Source organism: Silene latifolia, chromosome Y (genome assembly GCF_048544455.1).
Source record: "Silene latifolia isolate original U9 population chromosome Y, ASM4854445v1, whole genome shotgun sequence".
Classification (NCBI taxonomy): domain Eukaryota; kingdom Viridiplantae; phylum Streptophyta; class Magnoliopsida; order Caryophyllales; family Caryophyllaceae; genus Silene; species Silene latifolia.
Window position 1 is genome coordinate 72,925,411 of NC_133538.1, and position 10,077 is coordinate 72,935,487.

The following is a 10,077-nucleotide window of genomic DNA, read 5'->3' on the forward strand; positions in this document are numbered from 1 at the left end:
AAGACAAACATGAAAATAAAGATGCAATTCAAGAGTTTGAACACATGGACACATAGTGTGTTAAACTCATGTTGCAAATGACTAGTGTTTACACACTTACAATATACATCACAAGGTAGTAATATGGCATTGACTACCCGAATGTGATGACCACATTTGTCTTTTGAGTTATTATTAACTCACCTTATACTTTGTTACATCCAAACGGGTTGTAGAGACAGTTGAACCCCATTAAAGTGAAAACGGATTAACATTGTATTCACCCATAGTCACTTACATGAGGTGACTTCTCGAAGTGACTAGAGTATGATGCGATTAATGGCAAGTTCAAGTGCCATGGAGTCATGTGAGATGACTAGTCGATCACATAGGCAGACAGTTAGGAACACTTTGTCGGGCTAATGACAGCTTATAGAGTTCTGGCAAATTTATATAGCCTGGTTGTGGCGAGAGCTACTATAGTATTCTAATGAGTCAATTCTTTTAACTAAAGATTGTTCACCTAAGGTGGCACAGTTTCAGATTAACTTTGATTTATGTTACTGCGACCATCCTAAATGGGGTCAAATGGGCATATTTTGGGTTATGATGGTTGTGGCTAATCGAAGGTAATAGTGCGATAGGAATTGTCCACCCCTTGGCAGGGTTAAAACAATATCTCAGGGCCACTCGAGGAGTAATAAACTGGAAATGCGTGGCCACGCTCGGAAGGTATCTATGGTAGATAATTCTGGTCAATCAGTTATTCTCCAGATCGAGGAAACCACTCTCGATATGATCACTTGCAAGTACGACCCGAAAGACACCTTGCATTGAGTGGGAGATAGTAATATGACAAGAGAATTGGTGACGCACACTTGTCGACGACAAGTGGGAGATTGTTGGAATAAGTGTCCTCCGTCAATAATGCGATCACAACTGTCGATCATAATGATCACATGTTTAAATCTCATATTTAAGAATACATATGGGAAGTAATATTTTACAGTCAACTGGTCCACACATATCGGTAATGATTGGCTTACTAGAGTTTGACATTACTGTCGTGCGACGGTGGTGATATATTGATTCCCTTAGGTCATACCTATAGGGAAATACTCTTAATTGATTATTTAATTAATCGTATGCCGATACGAGTTAATTAAATTGCTTAAATTGACGGATGATTTTGTGAGTAAGATTAACGTGTCTCATTGTAATTCGATTAAATAAGATAAGTACTAAGTAATCAAATTGTTTTATTACTTAGATAAAATTATTGTTTACGAAACAATTGAAATTGAATGAATAATTTATTATAAATACAAGACGTTGTAATTATAATTTGATAAACCATTTTGGTACAAGTAATTAAGAATTACTAGTTAATTTTGTATGTGACATATTTTATTAATATGTTTATTTTTAATATGTTAAAAATACATTGGATTGTGACATGTCTTCTAACATGTAAACATGTGACAAAATTGACAAATGAGAAAATAAAATAGACTACCCATTTTATTCTAGTGTACCGAAATATTGGAGGGGATTAAGGTTTATATTGTGTTTTTATTTTTAATTGGAAACATAATGATTAAACCTAATATATAGCCTTGCATGCCTAGTCTCATCTTGAGAAGAACAAGACCATGCATTAGCTCCCCTTTAAGCCCACCCCACCGGTTTTTCCACTAAGAGGAACCAAATGGATTCCTCTATTATTCATTCACTACACTACTATTTTTCTAGTGTAAGAAAAATCCTCTACTCTCTACATTTGTGAAATAATTTTAGAGAAAGAAAGCTCACAAAATCCTCTTCTCTTGACCGAAATACAAGAGAACAAAAACACCATTTTGTGTCTAAATTTTAAGTAAGATTAGTATTATTACTAGTTCATAATAATATTAGTTATTAAGGGTGTTCCTTGGGTATAAGCTTTTGGAAGAGGTTCTAATTTGAACCTTTGTTCATCCATTGTTGGAAAGCTCAAGAACTAACAAGTAGGAGATCTTGTTCGTGCCCAAAATCCGAGACACCAGTGTAAGAAGTGACGATTTCTTCTATACTTTGTTTTATGTTTGCATGCATAAGATCTTGTATTTATTTTATGACCAAATAAATTAATTCATATAGGAATATGTATACTAATGAGATTAATGAATCCCAACATAAACAAGTAAGATGATTAAAATGAGATGTAAACCATTGATTAAAAGCACTAGGGTGTCATAGGGTCATAGGGGATGCATGGGAATTGATCATACAAACATATTCTCAAATTATAAGTAACCAACTATTGTTGTGATAGATCGAGTTGGGTTATATCTTACAATCCTAGGAAGGTTTGGGTCCCGGAGCCGAATCGATTAGATTGTACAACACCTACAAGTCGGCTTAATCCTACCTACTCAACTATATGCATGGTCTAATGAGACTCGAGTTGGTTTATGTCTTACAAGTCTCATTGAAAAGGTAAGTGATGGGTAAAAAATGCAAGGATTCATAGGCTCACATTTCATCAAACATAACATGTGCATAAGTTGAGATCACAACAAGCAAGCAAATAAATTAAGAAAACATATTAAATTAAGCATGAACCATCCCCCATGTTGGTTTCCCCTAATTACCCATTAACCCTAGTTAAGGAAAATACTCACTCATTATCAAGTTTAACATGTTAACAAGGTTGTCAATCATATTAACAAAGCAAAACATGATGAATAAATGAAGATGATTAACAATAATTAAAAAGGGATTAAGAGAATTATACCTAATAATGATTCCAAAATAAAGCAAAGAATAATAGAAGTACTTGATGAATGATTTGGAGGTTGTCAATCTCCCAATAATAACCCAAATAATCTTCAATTACCCAAAATAAAAGATGAACAAAAGAGAAATTAAGGAAATGAGATTCGTATTAAGACTTGATTAGAAGTTGATTACAAGATTAAAGAGATATTAGAATGATATAATATACACTAAAGATTGATAAGAAGAACATGATTAATCTATTATTGTGGGGATTCGGTACACAAATTTACTAAGGGCTTAAATGACGATTAAGTCCTTGAGGAATCGATCCTCTCAGAAAAGATGCGGGTCTCCTTTTAGCCGGGCTTTCAAAAATATGCGCATCTTTCATGGAGGAAGAAGAGGACGTGTGGGTCTGTAACACAATCCGAGCGTCCAAGGGTCGGGACGAGCGGATTCTCAGGTGGCTGGACGAGCGGATTGCTGGCTTGGACGAGCGGATTCTGGCAGTCTTGGACAGGCGTATGGGAAGCTTGGACGAGCGTCCTGGGAAGCTTCTGGACGGGCGTCCTGCCTGGTTGGACGAGCGGATCTTGCCCCAGCCTTCGTTTTCTTCTTTTCTTCTTGTCCATCTACTACAATATGTACAAAGTCCTTCTAGTCTTGTCTTCTCTTTGATGCTTGGTCATTAGATTCGATCAATTTAGCTCTATTTTGCCATGAAAATGCAAGGTTTGCACTCCTCTCCTACCAAGGAAACAAAATCTCAAAGAATATGCAAAACAAAGGACTAAAGATAGTAAATGACCCAAATATGCACTAAAAAGCATAGGAACAAGGCTAATTCGGGGACTAAATATGCTCAAATAATGGTCACATCAAGGACTTAGATGAGGAAATTTATATAAGACAGCCGACAAGTTTTGTTATGCCGGGAAATGAGCATAAGGTGTGTAAGCTTGTCAAATCCTTATATGGACTCAAACAAGCTCCTAAGCAATGGCATAATAAATTTGATGAAGTAGTTTTGTCAAATGGTTATAAGCTAAACCAATCTGACAAGTGTGTATATAGTAAATTTGATGATGCCGGAAATGGTGTTATAATTTGTCTATATGTTGTCTATATGTTGATATTTGGTACCGACCAACATCAAGTAGACCTCACAAAGGCCTTTTTATTAGGGCAGAGTATGGATCGGGTATTTGATCCAAAGTGCTAGTTCAGATCGGATATCCATATTAGAAATCCTGAAGTTAGATATCCAATATCCAAACCAAATGTCTCGGATATCCAATGTTCGGGTATCCAAAATAATCGGATCGGATGCGGATATCCATACTTTTGAATTTACTTTAAAATTAAGTTTTAAACACGATTATATTCATAGTTTTACATGAAATTTTCTTGAGTATTCTTATTCCAATGTTCTCGCTATAAAATTTAAGTACCACCTAGATATTTCTCTAATATTTTAAACATTAATTAAGTTGTTGTATCAAATAAAATTTTATTGTCTCGAAACTATACTAGAAAACTATAGTTTCGGATCAGATCGGATATCCAAATGTTTTAATTCTAATATCCATATCCAAACCAAAACCAAAGATTTCGGACCAGATATCCAAACCAAACTTAACTTTTGGATCGGATATCCAAAAATTCGGATCGGATTCGGATCGGATATCGGATCAGTTGGGATAATCGCATTTTTTACACAACCCTGCTTTTTATCATCAAGTTTCGAAATGAAAGACATAGGGGAGGCGGATGTTATACTTGGTATAAAGATTATAAGGAAGAACAAAGGAATTTGATTATCTCAATCTCATTACAATGAGAAGGCACTTAAAAGATTTAAGTATGATAATTGTTCTCCGGTTAGTACCCTCATGGATCCAAGAGTGAAACTCATGCCCAATACGGTTGATGCAATTTCACAACTTGGGTACTCGCAAGTGATTGGATGTTTAATGTATGCAAGGATGAGTACAAGACCGGATATTGCGTATGCAGTAGGAGAATTAATTAGATACACAAGTAGCCTAAGTACTCATCATTGGGTGGCGGTTAAACCTGTATTGCAATACTTAAAGAAAACCATGAAATATGGTTTGACATATATGGGACATCCATCGGTAATAGAAGGATATTCGGATGCAAGTTGGATCTCAAATGTGGAAGATGATTCTTCAACAACTGGATGGGTATTTTTGCTTGGTGGAGGCGCCTGATATGTGCAATTTATATAAACTTTTTAGCCTCTTATTGCACGCATTTCTATTCCATTTGTATCGCTTTATATTGCAAAATGCCCCGAATTGGCTACTTTGGTTTGTTTCGTCTTAATTGCAGAAATGGACCTAAAAGTAGTGGAATCGCATCTTATTCGTCCCATTTAGCATGCATTGTAAGAAGACGGAGATTTAGAGCGAGAGTCGTACCTCGGAATGCGTGAAGGAAGGTCTTATTAAGCTGCCAAGACGAAGTTAAGGCTGATCTTAGTGGAAAGTGCTCGATCGAGATGTTCTGGAGTCCGATCGAGTGTTTTGGCAGAAGCTGAAGATCGATCGAGTGATTTATATGCTCGATCGAAATGTGCTAAACTGAAAGAGTTCGATCGAGACGACTTTTTGTTCGATCGAACAGATTTGCTGGAGAAGTCCTCGATCGAGTGGTCTGAAAGGACTCGATCGAGTGGTTTGCTATGTTACACGGGTTGACTGATCCGTGTTTAGGTTTATTTTTGTAAAATTACACTTCCCTATATAAGGGAGTCATAATTAGGTCTAAAAACAATTCTGAACTTCTTAATCTTTCTACACACTGTTAAATACTCTTAATCACGTTCTTGGCTCTGAATTATTGCTGCCGCTTTTGTTCTTTACGCCAAATTCTTTGGATTGTAATCTTTCTTTCTCTTAATCTTTATCTAATACTTTCCTTGTTCTTAATCTCTGTTCTACTGTTTATTATTCTTGCTTTTGTTATTGTTTATGTTTCATCTCTTTACTTTCGCTCCTATGTCTTCTCTTAGTTATTTCATGATTATTGTTATTATTGTTAATCTCAAAAACATGAGTAGCTAATCTCCTTATGTTAGGATTAGGGGATCCATGGTAGTGTTGAGACGATGTAGTAAATAGACTAGATGATTTACCTGTGAGAATCTGTGACCGTAACAATATAACTGTAACATATTTAGTTGACTGCACGCTTCTAAATAACATTAATTTGGTTAACTTTGTTCCTGGATCGAAAGATTGGAATAAACAGACCTGCTATGAATATTAGACTACCCTAATGAGGACGAAAGTTAAGTTAGTGGAAATCTAGGGTGGATAGCGGACCGGAAGGACCTTGCCTTTGCCCTTCTCACAGTAGATTGTCTCGGCTATTTACGACTGAGTCAATAACCTGCCATGGTGAACCGAAATCCTGACATACCTCTTTTATCTGATCACTTATCTACTATTTTCTTGCTGTACCGCTCTTATCTTTACTGCTCTTGCCCTTATTCTCTAGTAGTTTAGAAAACAAAATACAAACCCCCCATTTGTGACTTAGATAGACGGACTTACAGATAGATACCTTGCCTCCCTGTGGAGATTGAACCTACTTATCATTAGCTTCTATTAGTTATATTTAGGTATTTATTTTTGGTACATAACGACCGTATCAAATTTTGGCGCCGTTGCCGGGAAGGCTATAACACGTCTGTCTGTTTTTCTTTCATTTATTTCTTTTGGTCTCAAGGAATTTTTATTCCTTAACATAGTTCTCACTTATTTCGTTCAGTGTTGTGTATGTCCAGGTCAAACAGGTTAGAATTAGTTCCTGTTGATCCTGAGCCAGAGAGATCTTTTCGGCATAGACTAAGACTGTAGAGGAAGATTCAAAAGGAAGTCTTGAGTACTTTTGAACCCGAGCTACAACATTTTCTGTTTGCAGAAGATCCGTCTTATGAAGAAGACAACTATATTTCTGCTATAAAGCCAGTGAAGATGCCTAATATTTCGAGTCACTCAGAGCCCACAACGTCCTCGATTCCTAAAGGTTTTAGTCTTGCAACTGAGGATAGTAATACTTTCGACATTCGACCGTCCTACATTAATTTGGTCGAACGAAACCTGTACCAAGGCGTGGCAGGCGAAGATCCGTGAAAACATATGGAAGTCTTCACTGACTATTGCTCTACCATTCCCGCCACTAAGGGAGTGACCCAGGATAAGATTAAGGAAGTCTTGTTTCCCTTCTCTTTGACCGACGGAGCCCATGAATGGCTCACTGATCTTGATCGTGTTGCAGCCGGTATTACTGACTGGGAGAGCTTGGCCCTTGCTTTTTATAAAAGGTATTTTCCTCCACAACGAAATAATCAGCTGAGTGGGAAAATTACAAGTTTTAAGCAGACACCTGATGAGAACTTGTATGAAGCTTGGTGCCGTTTCAAAAGGTTGGTGAGGTCTCTTCCTCATCATGGTTTTGATCAGTGGTTTTTATGCAACCAGTTCTACAATGGGTTGTATGATGACCACCGTGCTATATTGGACGCCTCATCTAATGGGCGATTTCAGAAGAACAATGACGATGATAAGGGATGTGGTATCATAGAAGAGTTGGCTACCCATTGTGCTGAGTATGGGAACCCAAGAGGAGGTTCTCGTACTGTCTCTTCAGTAGATAGTGCAGTTGTGGCTCAGCTGGAAACCATGAATGCCCGTTTTGATAAGCTAGAGTTGCAAGCTGCTGGTGATCAACAAACGGTTCACTTGTTGACTAGACAAGAAGCCGTTACTTGTGAGAGATGTGGGAGTAATGACGGTCACACTACTATTGACTGTCTGACTGAGAAGGAGCAGGTCCTTGCCTTTCAGCAATATAGGAAAGGCGGTTCCTATTATAATAATCAGAGTGGAGTCCATCCCAACTTGAGATGGACAAGTCAGAATGTTCCTCCTCACAAAGCTCAACAAGGCTTTCAAAACCTTTCATCCTTTCGACCGCCGCATCAAGGAGCTTCTTCTAGTGAAGTAAGTGAAATGGCTGAGTTGATGTCGATGATCCAATCCTTGACTAAGCAGTTGCAAATGAGTGACTAACAGAAAGAAGCATCGATAAAGTCACTCGAGACCCAAGTAGCTCAATTTGCCGCTAGCCAATCTACAAGGAAGCCGGGTCATTTACCGTCTCAATATGAAAAGAATCCACACGAGACAATTAACCTGATTAATTTGCGCAGTGGTCTTTCTTATGAAGGACCCAAATTGTCAAATGTTGAGGACATATCAGACCTGAAAAGCAATGTTGCAGGCAGTGAACAGTCGTCAGTGGACGAAACTGTCCTTAATCTGAAGAATATACTCGATCGACTCATTTCTGGTGGTTGATCGAGTAGAATTGCTGAAGATATTACTCGATCGAGTGGAATTGTGGATCGATCGAGTAAAGCTGTTAATCAAGAAATAAATAGAGGGGATGCAATTCCTCGATCGAGTGAAAATTCTGAGAAAAATGTTCAATCGAGTGAAATCACACCTCGATCGAGTAATGCTGATAAAGAAGGTTTCGATTGAGAGGCTCAAACAGCGTGATCGAGTGAAAAAGCTGCTGAAAGACCTCGATCAAGAGGTAAAAGAGACCGATCGAGTAGAAATGAGTTCGATCCTGTCGAGACATTGGAATAAGGAATAAGGGGTTAGAAATTCCGATCACGGTCCCCTTTCAAAGGCGATTGCAGAACAATAAGGCTAACCAACAATTCCGGAAATTTGCTAAAATCTTGAAGAGCCTTCATATCAACGTTCCTTTCGCCGGACTGCTTACCCAGGTACCCTCTTACATGAAGTTCATGAAAGAAATTTTATCGCGTCAGAGACATATAAATAACCACGAAACGATGGCTTTGACTGAAGTAGGGACCGCCTTAGTTCAGAATAAGACACCACCCAAACAATCAGACCCGGGTAGCTTTTCAATTCCTTGTCATATAGGGACCCACTTGATTGACCACGCGCTATGCGACTTAGGAGCTAACGTCAGTGTCTTACCTTTGTCTCTCGCTAAGAGACTCGGTTTAACCAAGTTTCATTGTACTAATATGACCGTTGAGATGGCCGACCGTAGTATATCACGACCCCTAGGAGTAATAGAGGACATACCTGTGAAGATCGGGAGATTCTTTATTCCTGTAGATTTTGTGGTCTTAGACATACCCGAGGACACTCATACCCCTATTATTTTAGGGCGACCATTTTTATTTACTGCTCGCGCGGTAATTGACGTCGGGTAAGACCCTTACCTTCCAGGTAGGAGATGAGGAGCTAATATTTTATCAATCCAAATCTCGTAGGGCACCTAGTAAGTTCAACCTTGCCATGCCTTACTCTCTATTGACCCAGATACAGACACTCTAGCTGAGAATATTGAATATTGCGCTGCTATAGTAACACCTCCACCTCAGATTGAGAGCGAAAAGGAGGACTATTCTGTTGTTTTCCTTACTGCAGGTACAGATAGAGTGAATGATGGAGATGCTATTTGTCAAGGTACAGTTGAAGTCAATTCAAGTGATGGGAATGCCACCAATGCAGCTAGGAATGCAAAGGGGAAGAAGAAACTAAGGGCGAATGTGGACGCGAACTATCCTCCTTCCATCAGTTCGAGTACAAGCTCGTGGCGATCAAAGAGGACGGTCCGAGATGCTGAAGGGACCTCCTCCAGTCAGACGCCCTCTAGTGGGCTATTACAATGTTTTAGACGATAAGCGGGGAATGCCCCGTTGTAAAAATTTGTAATTTTAAACTTCCGTTAGACATTTTAATTGTGATTTTAGACTGTTAGATAGTAGCATGGTTAGTTTTAGCGAAAACCGAATATAAACTGCTTATTTTTGTGATTTGGTATTTGCGGGAAGTGTTTTTGCGTGTTTCTATGCAGGTTTGGGGAAGACATGTTGCATTGGGACGTGTGCCATAAGAAAACACCTCGATCGAGTACTTTTTGTACTCGATCGAGAGGATTGCCCATGAAAAGTGTTCGATCGAGTTGTTTCAGACACTCGATCGAATTGGTGAAATAAAGGAATTCTCGATCGAGAAGAATTGTGTTCGATCGAGCAGACTGGATGCTAGAGTACTCGATCGAGTGGTTTAAAATCACTCGATCGAGTGACTATACCTATTATACGCAGGAAGTCATTCTTTTCAAATTCTATTTTCATTCTAACATTATCTCTTTCTCTCTTATGCGATAAACCCACAAAAAATCCCCAAACCTCCATTAATCTTCCTCTTTACCAAAATCAATCATCCCCATTGTTTTTCTTTTGCTTATTTC

The 10,077-nt window shown here is 38.3% G+C and overlaps 1 non-coding gene across 1 annotated transcript; it reads right to left on the bottom strand.

The window, feature by feature from the left end:
* Positions 1 to 7,119: 7,119 nt before the first annotated feature.
* LOC141636578 (small nucleolar RNA R71) lies at positions 7,120 to 7,225 on the bottom strand. Its single transcript, XR_012541184.1, has one exon. It is a non-coding gene; the product is annotated as a small nucleolar RNA R71 (small nucleolar RNA).
* Positions 7,226 to 10,077: the final 2,852 nt, after the last annotated feature.